This window comes from Jaculus jaculus, chromosome 9 (genome assembly GCF_020740685.1).
Source record: "Jaculus jaculus isolate mJacJac1 chromosome 9, mJacJac1.mat.Y.cur, whole genome shotgun sequence".
Lineage (NCBI taxonomy): Eukaryota > Metazoa > Chordata > Mammalia > Rodentia > Dipodidae > Jaculus > Jaculus jaculus.
The window spans coordinates 45,262,529-45,269,719 of NC_059110.1; the positions used below are offsets into that span (position 1 = coordinate 45,262,529).

The following is a 7,191-nucleotide window of genomic DNA, read 5'->3' on the forward strand; positions in this document are numbered from 1 at the left end:
GAAGGGTTAATAGCCCGCCTTGAAAACTAGAGGGAACTAAAGAGTTAATAACTCTCCCTAAAACTAGCAGGCAATAAAGAAATCACGGAGACATGCAGCCTTGATAGGCTACTCCTGAATGATAAACTTCCCTTAACTCAGAAAACCTTGAGGGAACAGAAACCATCTTGTGGGTTATCCTCCCTAGGCAATTTGGCTAAAAAAGCTTATTCTGAGAAAGAACACAAATAACTACAGTTCCTTATGTACTTCCTTTGGACCAGAAGCTGGTACAGTCTGTTTTTCTTAGGATCATCCTTATAAGTTTACACCCCAGCCTGGCCCAATGCTTCAGACTTCATCCTGCAGAAGGATTCTGCCCCTTGATATTTCTCTCACTAAACAGTCTGTCCAGTGTTCTCTTTTGCTTTTCTCTTATACTTTTCTTATACTAAGGATAATGGGATAAACCAAAAATATTTGCTAGAAATTAAAGGTGTGCACCTCAATGCTTGGCTCAGAGCGTTTCTATGGAGATAGTGGTAGACACTGTAGACTCAAAATTCATCAAAGCCTAAAATAAAAGACTATTGAGAACTCAACACTAAAGGAGAATTCTAACATTTGCTCCAAAGCTTGGGGAACATTGTGGAGAAGGGTAGAAAGAATGTATGAGCCATAGGGTACAAAAGCATACTTTGGGATGTTGTCCTCCTGACTTGAACTGTCTGATGTATTCATGACCCCAGAGTGGTTACCAGTACCCTCACAATGCCTACACTTTTCTGAGCCCATCAACATTTTGTCATGGAGGATGGAAGAGAACACAACAGGAATGAAACATCAAAACATAAGGGAGCTGGGTGTGGAACATACACCTTCAACTCCCAGCCCTCCAGAGGCTGAGGTAGGAGGATCACCATGAATTCAAGGCCAGCCAGTGTTACAGAATGAGTTCTAGGTCAGCCTGTGCTAAAGTGAGGCCCTGCCTTCAAAAACAAATTTTTTTTTTCAATTAACAGAAGTAGGACTACTTGGAAAAAGAAGAGTCCTTGGTAGATTGGGAGTGATAGAGGTACAACAAAAGAAGATAATGGGATGGAATTATGATCAACTTACAGTATGTTAATGTATTAAAATTCTCAGTAAAAATATGTTTGAGTTGGCCCTGGAGTGTGTTAGCAGGATGCTGCCTTGATGCTAGGTTGAAACACTGTATTTTGCAAAAAGTGAAGAAGTTGCAGGAGTCCATTTAGAGACCATATCTATGCCACAAGAAATAAAAGCAAGCTAGCTGTGGAAAGGATAGAAACTTGACATCCTGGACTGAGTGATGTTAAAAATCAGATAATATTTGCTACTTGTCAAGAATATGTAGAGCTTGGAGATCATCAACTCCTGCTTCAATGGAAAGATGGAAACACCATTAATCCCCTATTAGTGGAGGGTCATGGTTTTGAGCCATCCAAGGAAAGAGTGGCTGAAGTTAAAGAGAAAACCAAGGACATCAAGTTCACTGCTGAGAGCCTTTTGGTAGATGATGCCTTGCAGTTGGTCATTTCTCCACTGTGCGGTGGTGTCCCTCTTTTGTACGGGCTACAAGAAATGACTTTGAAGGACAAAATGTAGTTAGCTTAGGCTATGAAGCATATCTTCCTATGTCAGAGAATAAAATCAGAAAAATCTGTGGTGACATTAGAGAGAAACAGGCTGTTAGATACATAGTTGTATTCCCTTGCCTGGCTTGGTTCCAGGGTCAGAAGCAAGCATGATCATTTTTGAGTTCTCAGCTCTTAGGACTGCAGTCCTTGAAGCTGTGAGCCATGCCATCTCTGCTTTAAAATTAAGGTGTCCATATAGAAAAAGGAAATTTATGAAGAATCATTGTCCTGTTGGAAAAGAAAAGACTGCTTCTTGACAGCCAGTGATTAATCACTTATGCTTTTAGCACACTGAGTCTTAAGTGTGGTCAGCTGGTCACATTTTAATTTTTATTCTCTTCAAATTAAAACAGCATAAGCATGGGTTATATTGGTAGAGAAAAGGAGTGAAAGAAAGCAAAATACATGATTTCACAGGATAAGGGGTTCTTTAGGAAGTGGAGATGGGAAGAAATGGCATCATTTAAATGTAAGGAGGAATATCTGTGGTAGACATAACCTTCTGTGGATAATTCCTAGTGGCAGTGCTGCCCACAAGGAGCTGCCGTCCTTCTTACTACCTTGAGCTGTCTCTTCCCAGAACACTGACAGTATTGCTACTGGGGTGCAGAATGGAAATGTTGGCAAAATGGGAATGCCATTAGAGTTTCAGTATATATATTAGACATTACATATTCATGATGTAAACAGCTTTAAAAAGCACCTGTATTTTTAAGATTCAGAAGTAACACCTAACATATTTTATACCAGAAAGCTCTCTAGTATTTTAGAAACTATAATTGCACTGTGTTGAGTTTTGTATTTATTAGTTATTGTCATTGTTGTGCTAATTACCATAAAATTATTGTGAAACTAACAACAAGATGGCTTCTGTTAAAATGGTAGTTGATATTTAAATTTTGGCCCATACTACTACAGGAAATTAAGTAATGATTTATTAAAAGACTTTCATGTAGCTTTCTTCTGGATGTTTGTACAACATCATTGGTAAGGTCAGTCACATTTTCTGCAAGACTTTTATACTAAACAATATCCCCGTTCTTGATTGGTCAGTCTGTATAGTATCTTTGTAGTTTTGAATATGAAAGTACTATATAACTTTGGGGTTAACATTTTCTTCAGCTTTATAGAAATATACCTAACAAATAAAAATTATATATGTTTAATGATATATATATATATATATATACACTATATTACCTCAAATTATATATAGTTAAATATAATATATATGTTTATATAAAAATTACATATATATATACACACACATATATATGTATATATACATATGCATACATATAAAAAGAGCAGTGTGATCTGGATTTTATAATGATTACTCTGTTTTTGAGAGGTTGCATTAAGAGAAAGGATGAAAGGATCATAATAATCCCAGAAGAAAGCCTTGATAGGCATTCAGATAGATATGAATGTCTGGATAAGTATGGGTAGGTGATGAAGATAAACAGGCAGGTGAAAATAACTGAAAGATATTCTAGAAATAAACTAAAAAGACTTGCAATTGCAATATTAGGTGGAAAAGAGAATACTCAAAAATAGTTCTGACTTTTTTCCCCAAGAGATGAGTGGGTTCAGGTGTTTTATTATTTGTTTATATGTTTATTTTTGCAGCACTGGGACCAAACACAGGGCCTCATGCAGGCTAGACAAGGACTGTACCACTGGACTAGCCTCCTCATCCAAGATTTTTTTTTTTTTTTTTTTTTTTAGGTGCAAAAGGTTAGAAGCACAAGTGGAATATTGGGGAAGAAGTCAAGAATACCATTGAGTTTTATTAAATTTGAGCCACTCCTTTTGAATCAGGGTAAGTATCAACAGATAGTTTGAACTCTATAAAACTGGAGCTTAGTCAATATCATGTACCTACTACTTGTTAAATAGTAAGCAAAAAAAGTCTAAAGAATTTGGATCTGAAATCTCTTTGCAGATGTTTGCTTCTAATATTCTGAGAACTTTGTGGAGAAGGAACTGAAGGAAAGACCTGCTTCACTCTTCACTGACTATGCTCTGGGCACTACTAGGCTGCTTGGATGTGCATCCAGGCAATATTTGCCAACCCTCTGAAGTAAATACAGTTGTCGGTATCCTATAGATGGTGAATGTGTATGAAGTAACTGAAAAGTCAATACAGAAAACAAGTAGAAATCTCCAAGCTTTCATGTTGCTAGTTTTATGGTAGAAATGTGTATTGATGCTGGAACCGAATATATTTCCCAATGTTTCCAGCATGGTCTGACTTCAAGCTAACCCCTCCAAAGGACAGTCTGATTCTGGATGCTCTCTCTTACCCAGACATTTGAAGAGGAGAAATTTACCATGTATTTTTCATCAGGCTCTAGAAGCAGGGCAGACAGTGATGGTTTCCTGGTCTGCATATGAACATGTACCTCTGTCATAGAAGCAAGGCAGAACAGTTCACATCCTCATGCTCACGAAGGAGAAACTCTCCAAGGCTCTGTCTGCTCAGCTGCAGATGAAGCGGTTCACATTTTATAGGAAAGAGTGAAGAAGGCTTAAGGATTATTTTCATGGCCAACCTAGTGACCTGACATGCTTTAATGTTGTGATTTCTTCATTTTCTTATTGCCATATGGTTTAACTATATTACACTAACATATATTTTTTATTGAAACAGTAATGTCATGTAACTTTACTATTTTGTCTTTCACAACCTACTTACATATTTTTTCTCTTTGCTTTAAATTTCTGTCATGCTGATATGGCAATTTGGGGGTGTCTTTGAGAGTATGGGAGCCCTTCTTAGCTTTTGGTTGTGGTTTAACCCAGGAGTTAGGGTGCTGGACCACAAACACACAAAATTTCACTGAGTCTTAAAAGTTCAAAGAATAAAATCCACAGATCATAGAGGTTGAAATTTAGAAAGATTTTATTATAGGAACTGTAGAGTTTAAAGCACTTAGGAGAAAGAAAGAGGAAAGAATAGAGTCCCTGTCCAAGAGGAGGCAGGAGAAGAGTTCCAAGAAATGGGAGAAACCACTGAGAGACCCAGACTGGGGTTTGTGATGAACTGTTAGTCCATCCAAGGTTAGGTAGGTTTTCCCTGGGGAATCTTAATCCTTCAGGAAGGGTGTGACCTTTTCAGAAAGGGGAGTTATCTCTCTTAGAAAAGGAGAAATCCTCTAGAGAAGAGGCCACAAAAATAGGTCAACCCCCTTGGACAGTTCTAACGTCTAGCAAACTGTAATGCAAGATTCACCTGCTACAGGCTCTGTTTTCCCTAAACTGCTTCAATGTCCCAGCCCAACCAAGTCAACTGTCACAAGACATTAATATTTATCATTCAAAACCTAATTAAAAGGCTGAGTAGCTGTCTCAGTGGATTAAGCATTCAATGCTCAAGCTAGAGTACCCAATTTCAATCCCTAGGCCCTATGTAAAACACCAGAAGCTGTGGAGGCATCTGTAATCCCAGCCTACTGATGGTGACCTCAAGGAGGGAGGGAGAGGCTGGAGAATTTCCTGAAAGCTTGTGGCCTAGGCAGCAAAACAGCAGACTGAGAATCCAGAATGAGAAACTTGCTTCTTATGAGGGGGACAGGAGAGGACCAACCCAAACGTCCTGCGACTTCCATGCATGCACCATGGCACACACACATGCACACACACACATATACATACAACAAACATTTTAAAAATATTTTATCTATTTGAGAGAAAGAAGGAGGCAGATAGAGAGAAAGACAGAGAGAGAGAAGGTGCACATCAGTGCCTCTAGTCACTGCAGAAAAACTCCAGACTCATGCACCACCTTGTGCATCCAGCTTTGGTGGGTACTGGGGAATAGAATTTGGGTCCTTTGGTTTTGCCAGCAAGTGCCTTAACCACTAAGTCATCTTTCCAGTTCCCACAACAAAATTTTTAAATAAAGCACAATATTAATTAAATTTTAAAAAATGAATAAGACTAGGTATGATGGCACATTAAAAATTGCAGAGTACAGAATGAGACCCTGTCTCCAAGAGAAAGGAAAACCGGCATAAAGTCTCACTTCAATCACCCCCACCTCACCTACAAGCAGTGCTAACAGCAACGACTTCCACTCTGATTATTTGTTCAATTGCCTTTCACTTTATGGAGACCTCCAGCTTCTCAGGGAACTCTTTCCTTTTTCGTATATACCCTCTGCTTAGTATTTTCATGAATCTGAGTTAAATATTACTCTCTAGGGTTTCTAGTCAAGGAAACCAGCACCTTACAAAAGTTACATCCTAGTCTGGTAGGGTTTTAGCATTGGGGACATGCCTGATCTCACATCCACTGACACTGTCCTTCCTCTGAGTAGTGGATTCAGCACTTCTGAGAACAGGTCCAAAGGCCTTCTCAGAGAACAGGACTGGCCGCCTGCTAAAGCTTTGTCACCACTTTTCCTTCCTAGTCTTTGTCTTTCAAACAAAGCTTTTGCAAGACTGAACCCTAGTCTCCAGGGCAATTAGCATTCTCCTGTTGTGGTGTGATTTTAATTGGAGTGCTGCAGTAGGTTGTTTTTCCAAGCTGAAGGGAAGAACTTTCTCAACAGAACATCACCCTCAAGCCTCCGAGTTCTTCATAGCTTAGAGATGCTTCTCCTTGGCAGTGCAATGAAATTATATCTGGCCACTTAAACAAACTTGTGAAGCACTTAAATATGGCTCATCTTTTCTGGTCAAAGGTATGCTTATTATGGGACAGAATGACCACCTCACAATTTGGATCCTAGAGAGCCTTGCAGCTCACTGGGAATCTGGCAAGTTTTATGGTGGAAATTAAATACTTTAAAGACTGACTGAAAATATTAAATTGAGATAAGTAGTCAGTTCAAGGACGTACTGCCTGAGTATTAGCTATGAACATTTCATCTAGCAAAGGTGATGGGTCTAACTTAGTATGACTTTAATAATAGCATTAAGGTTATAAATTAGATCATGTAGAGTAGTTAGTGCTATCTCTAATAATTCCTACTTGAACTATTTTTTTTCCTACACTTCACATTAAAAAATTACAATAATGTAATTAAACAACCAAAAATGTTATTGCATATAATTGTCTCTTATCTTTGGTCTTCATTAGAAATTCATCCCATAGTTAATAATAAGGCTGCTTTGTTTTCAATCTATTTGCTTAAAATTTCCCAGTGCCAGTTTTGGGACACACAATCTACTTTAAAAGCCAATTTTAGGATCTGAAAGGGAATACAGTTAGGATGACTGGACCCCTGAAAGTAAAAAAAAAGGAAAGTCTGCACTTGCTAGAATCAAAGATGATCTGACTTTTTATCTCTTGCCTAGTTCCCTAGACCTGTTTTTCTGCAACCTGGACCCCTTATGGGAGGGAGGTCTTTCCTAGGATTTAAGCATTATAGTTGGTTAAGTTCAGCCCCTCACCCCCAAACTTGGTGTCAGAGCTAGACTTTTCCTGATACAGCCCCTAGTCCTGACCAACCAACTGTCCCTCTGGTTCACCTGAGCTGGAAGACAGCCCACCACTATAAGGTTATAAATACCTTGGCAACTGGAGGGTAGGCTCTGTGACCAAT

At 38.7% G+C, this 7,191-nt stretch overlaps 1 pseudogene; it reads left to right on the top strand.

The window, feature by feature from the left end:
* Nucleotides 1-1,351: 1,351 nt before the first annotated feature.
* Nucleotides 1,352-1,911, top strand: LOC101593660 (annotated as a pseudogene).
* The last annotated feature ends 5,280 nt before the right edge of the window (nucleotides 1,912-7,191 follow it).